The sequence below is a fragment of the Catharus ustulatus genome, chromosome 2 (genome assembly GCF_009819885.2).
Source record: "Catharus ustulatus isolate bCatUst1 chromosome 2, bCatUst1.pri.v2, whole genome shotgun sequence".
NCBI classification, from domain to species: domain Eukaryota; kingdom Metazoa; phylum Chordata; class Aves; order Passeriformes; family Turdidae; genus Catharus; species Catharus ustulatus.
In genome coordinates, this window is record NC_046222.1 from 96,609,916 (window position 1) to 96,629,826 (window position 19,911).

Below are 19,911 nucleotides of genomic sequence, written 5' to 3' on the forward strand. Positions count from 1 at the left end.
GATGGAAACTGCTCCTTTGTCCCAGAGTATGCTGGTAACTCTAATCAAGCCTATATTCCACTGCAGCAGAGACCCTGCAGTCTATACACAGACCCTCTCACACAGCACCAAGCCCACTGCTCTGCAATCAGGGACACGACGATTTTCCATGCGCCTGGCTCTCCTAAAATGGACACATCAGTTGTCAGAAATGGCTGCTGTGGAGGTACCTAGAAGATACTTCCTCTGCAGCCTGGAGGCTGCTGAAAGCGGACACTCTGACTTTTCTCAGTACACTGTCATTGAAAAGCAGCAAGGCAATCTGAGTGAGCACTCTGTGGCTGTGCCTGATTGATGAGAAGTTCATAGGGAATACTCTAAATCCAACTCCTTTTTATTTCATATTTAGGTGTCTACCCATGGCTTGATATCTTCTGACCCTTGGCTGGTCAAGCAGGGCTCTTTGAAGCACTTTGCCTGCCCGAGACTTTTTAATACATAGGCCTTTTTCCTTTATTAGTCTACAAGATTCACTTAGAGCATGTTGGTTCTGGACAAACTTCTGTCATTAATCTTAATCACTGTAATATCTGGGAGACACACAAACACATCTTACAAATACAATGGAAGTGCACCTGCCTTGAAAGCTAAGCAAACCTTCACGGGAAGTGTGAAGTCTCAAGTGTCACAAATTTCCACTCAGATGTGGCTGCAAACCTTCTCTCCAAGGTTCAGCATTCTCCAGAGTATCCCATGGATCATGCACCTGCTCTGCTGCCCAATAAGCTGCACCACAAGGGTTGTGAGTGAGTGAGTATTTAAAGATTAGTCACCAGGGAGGTCCCAGACCCAATTCTTACTAAAGAAGGACAAAAATAGATCTTGCATCATGTGCTAAAAATGGCTAAAACTTTACCTTCAGAAAATCAAGTTAAGGGAAAACTTTAGTAAAGTATATTGATTCTGTCATAAATATGCACCTGCCAGTAATTGTCACCACTGTTTCATTTGGATGCAGACCAAGACATCTATCTTTCATCCGGAATATAAGGGTAGTGGAATGGAAATTAGGAAAGCTCCCTTAATTTAGGCTAGAGCAATTTTCATAATGTGTTTCCTTTGCACCTAACATAGGAAGATATAAAATGCAAGAATAATTGTTTAATTGTTAGAGAGGAGTCCAGATTTAATTTCAGGTAGGATAACTAAATCTTGTAGACACATGAGAATGCAGAAAAGAGATTATATCAGTTATGTATATGAGTAATTTAATATGGAAAAAAATATGTGAGCAAGCAGTTGTGGGGAAGATGAAAAGTCACATTGCATAAAAGTGCCCAGCATTACTTTGTGAATTAGCAATGCTGTGTGTCATTCAACTGTCGGAAAGAATCAGGGATGTCAATGTGGTAAATTCTTGATATGGCATTACAGAAGGTTCTGCTGTGCTTGAGATTAATTAGGTCGGCTTCTAGTGAGCATTAGCAATACAGCTGCAAGAGGTTTGCAGGGAAGAGCCATTCAGAAATTTACACTTGATATGAAATAACTATTCTAGTGCAGAATCCTGGACATGAGTAATACCAAACCTTTGTCAGCAAGCCTGGATTTGATGGCAAACAATTAACGTACAGAATTCATACATTCAAAATTCCGTGTTGCTTTTTGGTTTCAATAAGCACTATTCAATGCTAGGAGAAAAATAAATCAAAAAAGTCACACTGCTCAATTATATGAGAGAAGAGAATGCATTTTCTTCCTGAGATTGTGAGATGTGTACCAGTGTGAGAACATATGAAATATGCTAAATTTTTCTCCTGAAACCTTTTCTTCATATGTTGTAAAAAATAAAAACCAAAAGAATTGCTATTGTACTACACCAGAGAATATTATTAGGATTTAATCCCACATTTGCAAATATAGAAAGATTTCAGCTGTATTCAACTGTTGACAAAACATGGAAGGGAATTATTAAGGGTGGGGTATTTCTTTTCCCAACCATTTCTACCCTGAGCATTTTCAACTGTGAGTTACAATGGAAGCTCACAGAAATCCTGTAAAAATATTATTAATAAAATTCAATTTCCTTGTGGAGGAAGGAATCTGAAAATGAGTGAGACACATATGCTAACAGAGCAAACCTTGACCCAGGAGATTTGAATAACTGTATAAGTATTCTGGGAAGCAAGTTATTGGAAACATCAGCTGTCAGCATTAAGGCATGACTTTTGACATCATAGTACATCATTATCCATTGCCTCTGAGACAGTCCAGAAATGAAAGTTATTATAATGATAATGCATTAAAATAAACTGACAAAGCTATGTAAAACAGTGGAAAATACTCTGCAGTGAGTGCACTTGCTTAGAGTTGTTCAGTTCAGTTTCTCCAAGGCAAATACAAAGGTGAAAGGGCAGCTCAAGCACTTTACTTATTGGGAGTGTTTTCTGTCACATATAGTCTCACTTCTTATGGAATTCGTATGTGGCAGATTCCAGCTGAGGTGATATTCTTTGTCTGGAGCAATTGCCACTGCAACTATTCCCTAAAGCAAGTCAATCATTTTTTTAAATGTTAGTGACTTTTTATCCCAAATTTGTTTGTTGTCTGTCTAGGCACAAGGAGAGCAGAATGTTTTTATTTTTATTTGTTCTATTATCCAGCTAATGCCTTTATTCACTTGTAAATGTTAGTCGTGACCAGTTCTTCCACTGATGAGACTAATCTAGGATACAGTCACTAATGAAGATGATCTTGCTGATCTGTGCTGTCTGGTTACATTACAGCTCAAAATGAAGTTTTAGTTTTAGACTTTGTGTTGAGGATAAATCACAGAACAGAACAGCAGCTTTTGAACTACAGTTTTACAAGAGGCTTTTATCTAGCATATGTTTAAATAGGCATAATAATTAAAGTAATGGATTCGCCAGTACAGTCAGAGTCAGGAAACTTGCTGAGTCGACAAAAATAGAAGCTGGGGGGGGGGGGGGGGGCGGGGGGTGTTTAATTAGAATGTTTCCTTAACTCTCCAAGGCACAATGAGACATTTCTTCAATTACCACCTATATTCTTCATTAAACTTTTCCTAGCATGTTTTGGGACTATATGGGTCCTGCGTTCACTCTAAAAATCTCACCTAAAACTAATTTCACTGAGAGCTGTCTGAAAAGTGCCCATCTTACTGAGCACCATATCTTTGGTGCAATACAGAAGGGTGCTTGAAATAAATCCATTCTAGCAGCTACGGTTTTGTCTACTAATGAAGAGGATTATGACCATATGGTACAACCAGATTGTATGTGGAAACAGTATTAATTCCAGAAAATCGATGTTATGCTCCTGATCACAGTAACTGTAAGAAAAAAATAATACATACATGCATAAATTTACAGTAGCTGTAGGGAGAGGTTTCCCAGTTGATGACTAACAGATAAAATGTTCGTATTTCAGTAAGGGTAACACACAGTCCTTTTGTCAATCAAAAGTGAAATCAGGGTGTTTCTGGCCACTTGCTAATCCTCAATCACAAATCAAAGATAATTACGCCTGGTTTCAATATTCTGTGGGAGCCCTCAAAACTGCTAACTTTTGAAAGTCTCTCTGTTAATTGTAACAAACAAGAACTTGGTATATACTGGGCTGAACTGTGTGTTGGTAAGAAATTATTCCTTTTTAGAATGGCAGCAGGTGAGCAAGACCCTCAGTCAATCGATGACATGAGGATGGACACTTGGTGGATAAGGTAGCAAGGACTTTGCATTTCTTTGACAGAGATACTGTGTATTCTGAGGAAGAAAATACATAGAACTGAGCTTTGTGAAACTTTTGTGCATTCAGAAACATCTCAAATGTGCCCTTTGACCATCATGGGTGGGCTTTTTCATAAGAAAAGGGATGGTAACAGTCATGCATCTGTTTGGCTGCACACCTGAACTGTTGGTATTATGCAGACAATTCTGCTGAATACTGGATGTATTCATTAGCATCAGAATGAGCCCTATGGCCCTAAATAGGAGAGTATTTCCTGGCAATGCTGCTAGCAACATTATTCTAAGTTGGTACATTCATGTCTTCAGGCTGACTTAATGGGGCCAGACACAGAGACAAAAGCTAGCTAATCTTAGAATTAATTTTCCACTATTTTCCTTCTCATGTTGCCAGACAGAAAGTGTAGAAATTGAGTGGAAAGGAGAGGGAGAGTTTGAAGAGACCATCTGGCTCAGAGTCTTGGCCTCCAAAATTTCTTTATGGAAGATACTTAGTGCAAATGCCTGAAGTTTGTTCCATATTCTCTTATTCATAGCAATTTATTTTAATTTTCTTTTCAAGTCCCACCTCAGTTTTGGTTACTGATTTCCTTTTCTGTACATTTTAACTACAAAAATGCATTTTTCTTGCTAATCCATTCCTCTTCTGGATTTTTCCAGGGGAACTGTATTTCTTCTTTATTATTTCATCCTTCTTAGTAAGAACCCAGAGTATTGCAATGCAGACCTAAAACAGTTCTACCCCTACTTAATGAAAACTCTGAGTTTAATTCCCATTAGCTTTGCAAGCTAACTTTCTCTGTTTCTTTACATTTAAACCTAGCAACTCATACAGTGTTTTTTTCCCTAGTGTTTTCGCTAATTTTTCAATCTTTCAGTTAAAAAAAGTCAAAATCTGTCACATCTACTCAATCCAGGATTATTTTCTATGCGTATTTACTCTATGTTTTTTTTATTTTTTTGCTGCTCATGTAATCCAACTCTAAAATAGCATCACTGTTTCACTGACTATTTGTCAAAATATTTGCTAAATATAATATCCCAGTTGTCTGGGTCTTACCATGTTTGGTATTTTGTGTGGTTTGGGGTTTTGTTGGCGAGGTTTTTTATCTCTCCAGCATGTATTTGAGAAGCTGATGTTTCCTCTCTCTCACTCTCTTACTCTCTCTCCTGCCCCCATCTCCACCATTTCTTTGTATGCATTTCTCTCACTATTAACTAGATTCATATCCAGCTCTGAAAAATCTCTAATACTGTTTTTATCATCCTTCTTAGGGGTAATCTTTATAAGAAAATATTTCATTTTATTCTTGCTGCCCCAGTACAATTCATTCCATCAACTACTTAATGTGCACACAGCACAACCAACTCCCTCATTTCTCTTTTCTGAATGCAAGAATGCTTTCACTCCAATTAACCCTACCTTTCCTACATTTTCTCACTTTTCCTGAAATGTCTGATTTCATAACCTTTCCAAGAATTTTAGTCTCCTCGCAAGTATAAAACAAATATTTCAGTTGTTCCCACCAAATATGAACCGAGTTCCCAGGTAGAATATGCACGTTAATGTGTATTCCTTCAGTTGCAGCTGAAACTTTGATATAAAGTCATACGATCACAGCATTCAGAAAGTTTCAAGTGGTTGTGCTGTTTTACAGGTAGTAGAGGTTATCTGAGACTCTCAACTTTCTCTGACAATTACCTGGCTCTAACAATACCCTTTTGGAAAAGCAATGTCAAACTTCATGGATAGGTAGTGTACTGGTGTATGTTTGAATATAATATAATCATCAAGAAGTATCTTACTACTTTTGAAACTTTTTAATCTTTTAAATCTGTTTTTCTGGAAATAATCCCTATTTTTTCATTCTTGGAGTAGGTTTCCTCATCACATTAAAGAGTTTGTTTTTTATAGCAAGAACCTGGCTGCCTACTCTGATGTGAAGAGCAGTCAGTGGCCTTTTTCTCCTTAATGTCAGCTTGCTCTTCAAGCACTGTTTGGTTCTCTTTCATAACATGCCTTCCTACTCCTCTCAGTAACGAGGCTCTGCTGATGCTGTGGTGCTAGCAACAGTCACATCTATTTCTCTTTGGTATTATTTTTTGCTCATTTTTCTTCTTACACTGCATCCTGCCTTTGACTATCTCTGCTCTCTGAAGCATTCTCCTATTGTTCCTGCACACTGTCTCTGAAGGATTTCATCATTCCATTGTCTGCTCACTGTAGACTAGCTTTTGGCTTCATCTCTGTTGAAAGCAGAGACCCTGCAGAGATATCCAGACAAATTAGAGAGATAGGAAATTGCTAGTTGTGTGAAGTTTAACAAGGGCAAGTGCCAGATTCTGCATCTGGGGTGGGACAGCCCTGGATGTACAGACTGGGGAATGAGATGCTGGAGAGCAGTGCCATGGAAAGGGACCTTGGGGTCCTGGTGGATGGCAAGTTGAACATGAGCCAGCAGTGCCCTGGCAGCCAGGAGGGCCAATCCTGTCCTGGGGACATCAGGGACAACATCACAGCTGGGCAAGGGAAGAGATTGTCCTGCTGTGCTCTGAGCCGGGGTGGCCTCACCTCGAGTGCTAGGAGCAGCTCTGGGTGACACAATATAAAAAAGATGTTGAACTTCTTGGAGAGTGTCCAGAGTAGACCAACATAATGGTGGAGGGTCTTGAGCAGATGAGGTTGCTTTGTTCAGCCTGGAGGAGACTGAAGGAAGACCTCATCAGAGTCTACAAGCTCCTCATGAGGGGCAGTGCAGGGACAGACACTGATCTCTTCTCTCTGGTGACCACTAACAGGACCCAAGTGAACACCATGAAGCTGAATCAGGAAGGATTAGGTTGGATGTCAGGAAAAGGTTCTTCACGCAGAGGATGGCTGGGCTCTGGAGCAAGCTGCCCAGGGAAGTGGTCACAGGACCAAGCCTGACAGAGTTCAAGAAATGGAGTTGGACAATGCTCTCAGGCACACAGTGTGACTCTTGGGCATGCTGCTGTGCAGGGCAAGGAATTGGACTTAATCCTTGTGGGTTTCTTTCTTTCAGGATGTTCTATGATCATATAATTCTTGCTATCCCATTTTATCAGGCCACTGATTTTTTTCCTTAACAAAATGAGACTGCTCCAGTGGTTGAGTTCTCTTGCACATAGCCAGATGTTTTTCTTCAAAGATGCATGATGCCAGTGGTCCCCTTTCTTTTAAACAGAGTTTCTTTCCAGGTGCCTGGTATCTACTAATCATCTCAGTTTTCTAACACACCCCTACAATTTTTTTGAGGTCTGTTGTTGCCCTCACTTATATTTCTAGGGCCTGAAACCTCTCCAGAAGATCTACCAGGAGATATCTTTTATAAAGAACCAGCTCTAAAATGATGTTAATCTTACAGATTAAACATGCAGCCACCTCCATGGCCTATGCCTTATTTGATATTTCCCTTGCTAGTGCTATAGCAGCCTTCTCCATCTACCTTAACATTTCCTAATACCGTAAAAAACCCAAATCCCATCTCTCTCTCTTTTTCTCCCTCTGGCTCTCCTAACACATAAGCAAACTCATGGTTGTTGCCCAGTCAACAGATTACTCAGCATGCAGGCTTTTAAAAGCTTTGTACTGAGCCAGTCGCGCCCATAAATTGTCTGAGCTAGGATGAGCTTTCTATTCCTTCCATTTCTGCAAGCTCAAAAAAAGATAAATGAAAAATCCCTCACTCTCCCATAATCATCACCAAAATGTTCTAAAAAAGAGATACTCCTCTTAAATCCAATGGCAAATTAAAGTGTCACTAAATAACATCTTCCTCAAAAACAAGATTAGAGGCTCTGCCTTAGCTGACAAAATTTGTGGCAACTAGCCATGATTTTTTACAATTAGCAAAACAACTCAGTATTCCAGGCTGAAGAGAAAACACAGAGCAGATTAACCATTCTTGCAATATGGTACAGTATCAAAAAGTTGAATATGATCTGAACTCAAGTCAGAAGTTTTACCTTATGGAACTAAAGCAAATGTTTTTATCCTCTGGTTGTGTTAGTACTGTGCGTGGCTCTGAAAATGTCATTACTTTATAGCAGGAATTTAAAAAAAAGGACCAACGAACAAACAAACAAACAAACAAAAAACATAAAAGAAAATTATCCAAAATTAGATTTCCTACACACTAAACATTTTAAAATACTTAAATGTGTAAGGATGTACTTCCTTATGCAATGATGATGACCCATGAAAGTTCTGCAACAGCAGGTGATGAGTCAGAAATTTTGATCTAAGCTGAAGAATGTATCCATTTAATGAAAAGGTATTGCTTTTATTTCACTCTGATAGTAGCTACATGTTATGGAAAGACTAATGCCAATTATAAAAAATAGTAGAGTCATATTGATTTAGAGTTTTCATCAGTCTAGTCATCAGATTTAGAGTACTCCACCAGTCTAACAGTAGGAAAATTGTTCCCTTAAAATCGATGCTTCAGTTAGATACAGAATATCAAGCTTTTGTCTTTCAAGATTTAATAGGGAAAATCCACTTATCCCTTTGATCCATCATGGGTGACTTAGTCTTTTTTTTTGTTGAAGTCTTTGAAAATCCATCTGTATAACTTTCATTATAGTGTTAATACCTTCCAGGCTTTAAACAGATTGTGGAAAATAAAAAGGAGGAATATTTCTCTCAGTTCTCAATACCATAAAATGCACTGTGCTTTTTAGTAATAACTTAAGAAAAATAATTGGAAGGAATCACAGTCAAATAAAATAGCAATAATATATTTTAAAATTATTATAATAAGAGAAATATTCATCATTTTGTATTTTTTATAAGATTGTTTTAGAGTAATGTAGGAAGATCTTTTCTCTGTTAAGAAGATTAGAGCTTTAAATGTTCTTCTTAACACAGTGATTCAGGAATAGTTAAGGTGGCAGCACACATGGCTTTGCAGGCTTCCAGGGTTTTTGTTTTTTGGGTTTTTTTTTCATTCTAGCCCATGAAATAGGGAATTTTCTGTCAAATTTTGACAAAAAACCCTACTCTTAAGCCTAAAATGGTTTAGGTTATTTTCTAATTAAAAAAAAAAAAAAACTACCTTTGTGGACTAGCCAACATTTTCACGACAGCTGAAAATATAAGAGAACTTCAAAAAGGAGAAGTTAGGCAACAAAACTCATCACAAAGAAGTGAGCATGATCTATCCAGTCTCATTTCTCAAGCATAAGAAATTGCAGAACATGGAATTTACTGCCTGTGTCTGTCTCCAGCCCTGAGAGACCAGGGATGTTCCCTGTGAAAAACTGCTTGAGCTGAGGTGTTAGTGGTATTAAAACCCACTGATGTGCTAGCTAATTAAATTTAAACTCAGATATATTTGAAATTTGAAATTATACTAGGAGTTCTCAAATGAATGTGCTTATATGTCCTAGCTTAAAATATTAAATAAGTGGGAATAATTCAATCTTGCATGACTGCAATGATATTTGGACATTGCTGCTCCATGTGTGGAAATCAGTACAGTGGTCTGGCAAAACCAAGACTGCATAAAAATAGCACATGTAAAAAATACCCAAGCAGACAATTTGCCTTAAAAATAATAAGCTGACTAAAAGGTGGCTATGAAAATTGTAACAGTGGAAGACCATAGCCTTCAGGGCAGCTATTAAAACAAAGATGAAAAAGAAACTACCTCAGAAGGAAAAAATATTTCTTTAATTGTGACTTGGGACAGTACTAGCAGCCTCTGATTGCCTTAGACTCACTACTTTCCTTTTTGTTTTCACAGGAAATATGTCAATGTGGGAACAAAGTTGGAACTTGAGTAAAGACCTTGAGGTATGGCCCCTGGAAGAGACAGTATCAGTGCTTGCAGACGTGAGTGAATTATCCACTGCTAAACAGAGATGAAGGATTTGATCTGCTTATTATGGGCAAGCACTGATAAATGATTGTGTAATTAAAATGGAAATTGAGTCCTGTGCTGCACTGGCTGGGGTGTGAGGAGACAAGATGAGGCAGTGTGAGTCCTCATGCTCTGGCAGTAAGCACAAGGTTAAACATCTGCTCCCAGCTCTCAGTATCCCAGTCAATCGCCTGATCATCCTGCCTGCTTTAATTCCTCCACTGCATGCTTTGAGACTTGCAGACACTGAAGGAGCAAAGCGCTACCACACTGTCACATGGCCCCAGGTCTGATAATTCAGTTAGCCTGCTGTAGTGACCAGATAGCAGTGCTTATTCTGGTCAACTTCAGAATTTATGTCAGGAACTCAGTTCCCCATTTCTGTACCAAAAAAAAGGAAAATGGAAGTTTGAGAGGAAATTTTTGGTATAAGAAAATTTATTCATGTTGAAGTAGGCACATTATATAAATAACATATATAATAATAATGTTATTATAATAGTCACAGTCTAAGCATATAAGCCAAGCTAGGTTTACAGAGAGAGGTAATAGATTTTACTGGACCAGTAAGGTCACAGGAATTAAAAAAAACTGAGAACCTTTCAAGTGCTTCTTCTCTTTGGAATTTGGTAATTGGCATGCAAACTGAACCATTGCAAAGATAATTACATGAGCTATGTTTGAGAAATTGGTCTCATCAATCATTAACCAGAGCTACCAAAAATACACACTCTTCATAGGCAGCAAGAAGGGAAGGTGTAGAGATCTTCTATCACTGCTTAGAAGCTGCTCACACACTCCAGAAATCCCTAATAATTCAAATTATTTAAAACTCAAATTTAGCCCAGCTGAAAGCCTAGTCTTTAAAGCTTAAATACACTAGAAATGTCTCTATGTACTTTTATAGATTTTGCACACATGTTAATTACTCAGTCACTTTCTATCATATGAAGAATATCAACAGGTTCTTGTTCCCTCCAGCTCCCAGTCAAGCATCACTTTTTCTCACTCTCAACTGGACCAAAGAATTACTAACACTGAGAAGCTCCTAAAAATAGAGCTAGCAGGGATGCTAAAAAGTAGGATGTGGAACACGAACTGGGGAAGAAGAGTGTGGTTGTGAAATCTCTTTATGGATGCAATAAAACAGGACAGTGGGGGAGGATAAAGGAAGCAACTGGAAATGTGCATTGAGAATATATGCCCTGTGTAATGGATGCCCTGCTGAGAGGTATCCCAGATCAGCACAGCTGGATCTAGGAAGCATGGGAAACCCTTGGTTCTAACAGTGGTCTAGGCAGCAACACGAGACCATGGTTCCCAGGCTGATAAATCCTGCCAGTCAGCTCATCACTATATGTTCCTGAGCTACTGAGTGATCTCCACTATCTAAGATGTTACAGCACAGTCTTCCAGCTTTGCAGTATAAGCATGATTTAAAGATTTTTGTAGAAGTGAATATTAGAGAGCTAAGTAGAGAGAAGGAATTGCTTTGGATATACAGACTGCTCAGAAGGACAATCTTTATCCTATATCCCATGTAATCTCAACAGGAAAATCTTTACCCTCCTTCTCTTCCATGTTCTTCCCTCCATCTTTGGACCTACATGTTCAAGATGTGTAAGAAGAACTTCATGGATCCTGATGATTTTAGTGCTTGTTGCTTATGACATAAAAATAAGTGCTGTCCCTTCACAGGGAGGAGTGTGGAACCCTCCTAAGCTAGAGCTGAAACTGAACATAGTAGGGATGCATCAATGGAAACAACAGAGCAATTCTGTTCCTCAGATCTACTGAGACATTCCACTGCACCATGTAAGAACATGGAAAAGTTTCTCACTGTAAAATCTCTGTCTCAACAAGCTGAGTGAGATGAAAGCAACACAGGAAGCATCTAAGAGGTTCACAGGGAAGTGTTGTGTGTCTGTTTCATAAGGTGTGGAGTGACTGAGCACTACATGGTAGAGCCTCAATTTTCACTCTCAAACTCATAAAGAACTTTTTATGATCAAAGTGATGCTGCTTCAGTGTTAATTTTCAGCAATATGGGAATAAAAAAATTAAAAATCCATTAAAATGCACAGTTGTGCTGGAGGGAAAAGTGTTGACTGGCTTCTGATAATTTGCTTGTTTTACTTGTGTTAAAAGTATTTTCTTGACCTACCTCAGTGGAACTGCAGACAGATTGATACAATCCTTTTTCTGCCATTTTTGGTGTCAGTGAAGCCCAGTGTTACAATTATCCTACATCTCATCAATTATTAGTATGATTTCTTGGCTAAGAAAACAGTGAAATGTGAAATTCAAGCCTTTATGCTAGACTGAAATTGTCCTAAATTTATGAAAGTAGAGACTATTTCAAGAAGGGTAAATTTTTTTACTTATATAGTCTTTGTCATAGGAAAAATCTTGGTACAGGCCCAAAATATGCCAGGATTAGTGTCAGACATATCCATGGAAAACTGAAATCTGCATAATATCATAAAGTGGTAAAGTGGCAGAAGAGGTTTCATAACCTCTGTTTAGAACACTTTCCCATTTCTCCACTCAGAAAAGTAATTTGGAAAATTAAAAACTTGTAGCAAATACATGCCAAACTGCAGTAGTATCTAAATGGCCTGTTGTACTCTGTACTGGTGAGTCACACACAGTAACAACAGCATGGTGCAAAATCACTCTAATTAAATGCCTCTAAGAAGACTATGACATTTTTTGTATGCTTTTCATCTTGCAGAAGCAACAGACAATGGTGCCTAAATTTTTTTTTTCACACATTTTTATTGCTACTGTGTCTGGAAATGTGTTAATATTTTTTAATAACTGTCATTTAATCTTAACTGGTTTATCCATATTGAATGTGCAAAATATCATAACGTTAAGAAGTGCCTGCATCAAGGATTGAGACCGTAAGGACTAAAGCATTTGTTCTTACAAATGACCTGTGAAGAATATAATTCCCAGGAGAAGGTGCATAGATTAACTCTAGATGTGGTTTTCAATAATGGATAAAAAAGAAATACCTTAAAATAAATAAATAAACAATCAGAAAATCCTTTACTTGCTCTGTGCTCAAAATATGTGTCTGAGTACAACTAAAGCACTCTGAAGAAGCAGAGATAAGAGAAAGGGGGAAAACAAACACCTTTGAGTTTCCTTAGACCATAAATACAGTGTGTTTATACGTTACTGGCAATTCTTTAGTAGTTATAAACAGGAGTAGTTCCACAAAAGTTACTGCTTCTCCTGAAGGCAGTGCAGGTGTGCTGATGGCATTCCCTGGCACAGCAGGGAACAGGGTCAATTCATCGCAAGAGCTCATGGTAATCCATGTGCAATTGCGGAAAAACAGAACACTCATCTGGGAAATGAGCTGTGTGAGGAGCTGCTGGTATTTGCATGGTGCCTGGTACCTATTTACTGCTATCACAGTATTATTAAAGGTTTTCAGAAATTTCTTACATCTGTCATTCTGGAACAGATTCTCAGCCATCAGCTGCTTCCCTGCCACCACCACCCTTTCTTCTACTGCTGCCTCAAGCCCTTCCATTGACCCACACAGGGAAGCTTGCTTCTGTGGTTCCTTCACTATTGTATGTGAGGTTCTCCAGTTGCACTGCATCTCAGATCTTTTGGTCAGCACCACTGTCTGCTGTTGAACTTGTAATCAGGCTTTTTGTTAGGAGGGCAGAGACATTTGCCTAACCTTAGCACTATGACAGGCTGTGGCTGTCCTTGGGTGCAAAGCACAGTTCAAGCTGTGCCTTGGAAATAGGAGCACTCCAGGAAGACACTGGGATCCAAGGGACAGAAGATATACTTGGAGGCAGGAGAGATCAGTTAGAGACTTCAGTAGCCATGGCCACCACCTAGAAGGAAAGCAACTGCACAGGAAACATAGAGCTACTTCCTAGGACTGGTACTGTGTCAAAGCAAAAGTGAGTGGATGCAGGTCACTAGCTGAGGAGCAGCACTGGCATTTTTGTTTTCAAAGTTCTTACAAAGTCTGACTTTTTCAAACACTTCCTTTCATGCCTTCATGCCATCTGACAGATAGAATCCTCCAGTAACTAGAGTTGTAATCTTTTTTTAAAAAGTGCTGTTATACTTTAAACCAAGACAATGAGAAGAAGGGGATATTTAGGTCCCTACTCAATTTAGCCTCACACTCTTGACATTTCTTTGAAATTGGTTGTAGTTTTGCCTTGTTACTTTCTCTGTCATCTTCTCAACCACTATAAAATTTCAGTCAAAATAGCTAAAATCACTCAAATTATTCTGAGATGACAAGTCCTTTAAACAGAGGTACAAAATCTTAGCTGCTGTATATTTCCCTATATCCATCACTTCAATGCATGAGAAACATAACGCAAAATAAGACTTTTCACATGATATATCCTCTTTTCCATTTTGGTTTCAGTCTGTGACCCCTATATTTAAGGACCTTTGTATTTGGCTACTTTGGTGTTTGTAAAGGGAAAAGTTCTACAGCAACTCTGAATTGTTTTTCAGTTTTGTCCTTGTGTGGTGTCAGTTCTTTGTTGTTAAACCAGATTTACACAGAGATTGTGACAGTAACAGCAGCAGCCTGTAATCTGTCAAGTCTGTCTGAAACGTCCTTCAGTTGCCTTTGTAAATTTAGCGCAGCTGTATAAGGCCCCTTGTGTAAAATGTATGTTCTGGTTTTGATCAAGTCCTCCATATGCTCACAGCAAATTTCAAGACACTTCTGGTAGTGGTATGCAAATACAGAGATAGATTCAAGGCATTTTGATACAGCTTTTTGTCTCTTTTTCCTGCTGCAGTAATTGCTTTGCATTTCTCATTTTTTGTGGCATATTGATGATAATGTTAACATGGAAAAAGGTTGTAACTTTCCTGGTTTCTACTTTTCAGGCTCTTTTTATGAAGGAATTACCAACCGGTCCTCTCATGTTTGTTTTTTTTGAAGATTTTTCTATATTCCATTTTTAATTTAATAGCTGAACATTTCTTTCTCTGGAAAATTTGGGCCAGGGATTTTAAAAAGCAGGTAAGATTATGGTTCAAATATATATGTCTGCAGCTTTAATTGCTTCCATTTCCTATTCTCCTATTTCAAACTTTTGAGGAAATGACAGAAGGGAACTTTCCAGGTTTTGACTCTTTTTGAAGGAAATGTATGTACACTATTTTCCATAAAGCATAGGAATTTTGGGCTACTGTCCTCCATCCATTAAATGGAATTATTCCCAGCAAAGTACAGTAATTTCACAATTATAAGCCGCACCATTTTGACTAAAATTTTGGTCCAAACCCAGAAGTGCGGCTTATACTCCAGAGCAGCTAATATATGAACAAAGTTCAGAAATTTGCCATCCCAGAAGTGCGAGCCCATAGCAGCCCCAAGCTGAGTCTGCCCACCCCAAGCCAAGCCAGTAAACCTCGCGATCCCACGATTCTGGTACAAATTGGCAACCTTGTGGAAGTTGCACGCGGATCCTCACTGCGAACGAATGTGCGGCTTATAATCCGGTGTGGCTTATTTATGGACAAAGAACAAAAAGTTGCCGACACCCGGAAGTGCGGTTTATAATCCGGTGTGGCTTATACTCGTGAAATTACTGTACTTAGCTCTCTTCTGGGTTGTCCACCCCCCAATATCTGATAGATATCTCACTTCAAGGAACACACTTAACACGTTGCTGAATGAGGAGCCACCACCAGGAAGTTGTAAATAAACATAGATATACAGAACAAACCCCATCTTCTTGTCTTCAAGATTCACCTCCTGAAGATGGAGTTGGACACAAAACCCATTTACTTTTTATAAAACGCAGTTGGGTAATGTAACCGTGACATTTCCTTCTTGTACTCTTCTGCTGAGGAGTTAAGAACATTCCTCTTGCATGTACCAGGGACTGGTTACACACCTACGACTTCGGAAAGCTCTGCTGACAGGCAATGACTTCCAGCTGCCAAGACAGTGCTCCACTGCCAAGCAAAGGACATCTTTGCATGTACCTTCCAGTTTTTTTCTGTTAAAACTCCATTTGTTATAATACAATCACAGTAGCCTGGGGTCTCCTTTGGAGAGGTTCCAGGCTGTAACCCCAATCTCACCTGTGTTTTAAGACCCTGTCTGATAAGTATAACCCCTAAACCCACTATGGTTACAAATGGAAATTTCAGGGATAAGTACCTTTTAAATTCCACCATCTGACAAGTCTTAGACATGACTTGTGAAAAACAGTGACAAAACCTACCTCCTATCAATGTCTCAGAGGAGGTGCAACAAACTCCCCCATCTATTGCCCTCATGGATAAAAAAGCTACCTTAGGATGAGCCAGGCACTTTTCTTCCCCTTGGCCTTCAGGCAGACAACTCAGTGCCCCCTTGTTGGTGAGTGCTTAAAATTTCACAGCTCTCTGCAAGCAGAATATCAAACACCATGGATTTCTGGTGTCTCCAGAGAAAGGCAGCAGCTGCACAGGGTATCTCTAGGTTTTGAGTTTCAGGGAGGATTTACTGGGCCTGACATATAAGAAATCGGCATCCAGTTTTTGATCCAGTCTGAGTTATTCACCTCATCAGTTTTAAGCATACAAGTAAGAAATAGACATCCTCACTCTTAGTAGGTAATATTAAGCATGTAGGTGTGGTATTTCTCACTGATCACTGATTACTGTAAAAAGTGTTGCAATCATGCATGGATCCAACACTGAAAACTACCATTAAAACAACCTATAATGTTTACACTACATTGGAGCCCTGAATGTTTGCTTATGCCCAAAAATCCCCCGAGTACATGATGCCAAGTGAATCCAGATAGTTTGGGCTCCATTTGGCTAATAATTTTTCTCTCAGACAACTACTGTGAAATCCACCAGTGTCTTTTTGTTTTCAGGTTTTCAGTATAGCTAAGATTTCCATTCATAGCTTGAAATAAAAAGCATAATGTTTTAGTGTCAAAACCACTACAAATGTCTCATTTGCTTTCATAAATGTGAAAAGTAACTTTCATCTTTCCCCAAAAGTAAAAATGAGAATTAGTATCCTACAAAGTATTTACAGGAAGAGAAACAACAATTTTTTTTAAATGTTTTATTGGTAGATTATGGAAAATAAATATCTAGTCTATAAATATCTCAGAAGCCAACACATTAAAATTGGAAAGGACATACCAAATCAATTCGTTAATCTTGTAAATTAAATTCTATTTCACACTACACAATATCACTTATGCTTTCTAATTCTTATTTACCACAATCATTCAAATGCACAAAAGAAACTGATCACTTTAATGACTGGGAGACCTTTTTGAATGATTGAATTTTGAGGGAAATTAAATAGTATGAAATCTGCAGAGAACAGAACTGTCAAAACTGCATTGGGTGACCATGTGGTGACCAGGAGTTACTAGATCATGTGTCCTTGAAATGGGTATGTTGGTATCTGAAATGCAAATTTCCCAGCTTTTTATATAAGATATTTAAATGCTAAAACTCATAGCAAATTGAACTTCCCTGTGGATATTTAAGGGTTACAAGGAAATGTAAGTCAAAACACAATTGATGCTGAAATTACAGTAGCCTAGTTACAAGAGAAATACACTGATGATGGAATGAACCCAGAAATAACTGATGTTAAATTAGCCTGGTAAATGGGCAATTAGCATGGATGTGGTGAGAACAAATATGCCTCAGGTTTTACCGTGCTAATTACTCAGAGGCTTAATCATTTAGACCTTCACTGCCTTTTGTCTTCTCCTGCAGTTGGTAGGTACGTGTCACATTGCAGCTAAGTTTTACTGTGGGAAAGGGAAGGGTGCAGCAGTTTCATTGATAGCCACTGTGTGACATCCTCATTTTGCTCAGCGTTGCCCTTCCCTTGGTGTAGTGTATGAGGACAGCTAATGCTTTGGATCTGCACAGGCAAGGGCTCTGCCAGATGGGACACCAAGAACAAACAAGGGGAGTATATAGCCCTGCTAAACCTTGGCACATTAAATCTGGTTGGTTAAGCTGCATCATCCATTCATAGATATCTATTTATAACAGCAACTATGGTTAAGACTTTAAAAAAAAAAAAGAAGAAAGATGGTCTGATCTGTCAGGACCATTAGACTACTGAGACATTTTCTGAAGCTGAGGCGGATCATTAATGAGGGGTTTCAAACCTCTACAGTAATTTTATTTTTATGGATTTCCATTATTTGAGCAGTGGCAGAAATATATTAATTAATTTTTCACTGATGTATCTAAGTAACCTTTACACACAGCAGACAAATAAAATCAACAGTGAAATCATGGTTTAATTATTTACCTAGCAACAACTTAGAATCAATATAACATCTCTTACTGACTGCGAGAACTTAATCTCTTTTCTATTCTCTTCCTTTTATGTGGTTATCATGCAATCAGGAGACAAAAGATGATGGGATTTTGCTCACATAATTATAGCTCATCAAAACGGCCCTCGTGAACAATTCATTCATCAGATTTGACCCTTTATCTCTTGGAGAATTTTCTGTGAATTGATCATGGCTTTTATTATTTGGTTGATGAAGAGCTTTTTCAAACACATCTGAGCCTGACTATAGTGAGTACTTCAAGTGTTTGTTATTTAGAGTTCTCTGGTTGGATGTCAGCTGTCTTGTATTTTCAGCTCTCGTAATTTTTTTTGCTGTTTGATTAAATAGATGTCCTTTGCAAAGTGGAGACATACAAAAGAAATAAATACTAGAGTGCTGAAATCTTCTTAGGGAGAAAAGTGAATATGCTGTGGAGACTCATGAGGAAATTAAAGGCCTGAAATACAAAGTGTAGGTATAATGTGAGGTAAGAATAAGAACTTAGCGCTGTGTTTTACCATTTTATATCTGCCTCAGTGTATCTCATTGTTGAAACACTGTCCACCCTTCCAGAGTTTGCAGACTTTTCAGAAATTATTCAACATTAAATATCAAGGCTGTTACATGTAGCACTTTATATTAAGTTCTTAATTGCTTTGAGTTAATGTGAGAAAGAAGCACTCTCATCAGACCTGGCTCACTGACTCCAACAATCATTCTCTAAAAAAGCAATGAACGTTCATAGAAAATGCTGCAAAGGGTGTAACACACCATAAATACCACTACAAGTGGCTTTCATGAACTCTTAGAGTGCACATCTGCTTATGTTATTCCTACAGATTTCCATCCTTCTACCATGCTTAGGTTTGTTGCAGATTTGTGGCTAAATAGGAAATGTCAGATTTTATGCTTTCATACATATGTACCCATTTTATGTTGCCCTCTAGTTTCTCCAAGACAATCTCTCAGTCCTTGCAGAATGGTGATATTGAGTCTTGTGGTCTACGTGGGATCTGGACACTTTCTAAGAAAAGGGCAGTGCCCTCACTGCTCTCTCCCCAAACATATAAACCAATTACTCTCTTAAAGTGAGGAACACTTTCTGAGTTGTTCAATAAAATAAGTAACACTGAAATAATATACTTTACAAGATGACTTAATAATAAAGCTGGAATTATACTCTTATCTCTAGCCAAAGTACTGTAAATTTGGGGAAAACGCTTCCACATATTGTGCCTTCCCATGTATTATGTGTTGTGTCTGTCAGTCACCAAGCCTCTGACTCGTAAATTTGCATCATCCCCACCCTTCTGTCAGCGTGCTCTGATTAACTCAGCCCTCAAAGAGAAAATGTATGTGGAGCCTGCAACAGCCTGGAAAGCTTTTTCCCAAATGTAATCTTCCAACACATTTGTGTAAGCACTTACAAAGCAATGACTATCCTTTACAGCTGGCCTTTGTGAGGCTTTATCTCACCACACTCTTGTAGAGACAAATAATACTCAAGATAAAGTGAGTGTCACATCCCATCGCTGCTTCCCCTCTCCCCTGCATCAAACAAAATCAAACTAATGTGGAAGAGTGACACAGATTGAATGATCATTTTAAGTGAAAGGGGAAAAATAAGAAAGTAAGAAAAGTGTTCTGAGAAAGAAAACACACTGTGTATTCTCCTCTGTAACAAATTGTGTCTCCCCAGTCTCACCTTTTGGGAAGAAACCCTCTGTCTTCTGAGCACAGGGCTCAGTCCAGGTTGGTATCTCAGGCTGGACTGGGGTTTTTGGTGTAACTTTTCTGCAGTAAAGACAGTGATAAAGTCTCATTCATTAACTTACAGATTTTCCCTGTCTGAGGATGTGACATGTAGTCCCTTTCTTCGTTCAGAATATTAAAGACATTTCTCTTCTCACCTGCAGCTAAATTTCATTTAAGATATAAGAATTTAATATT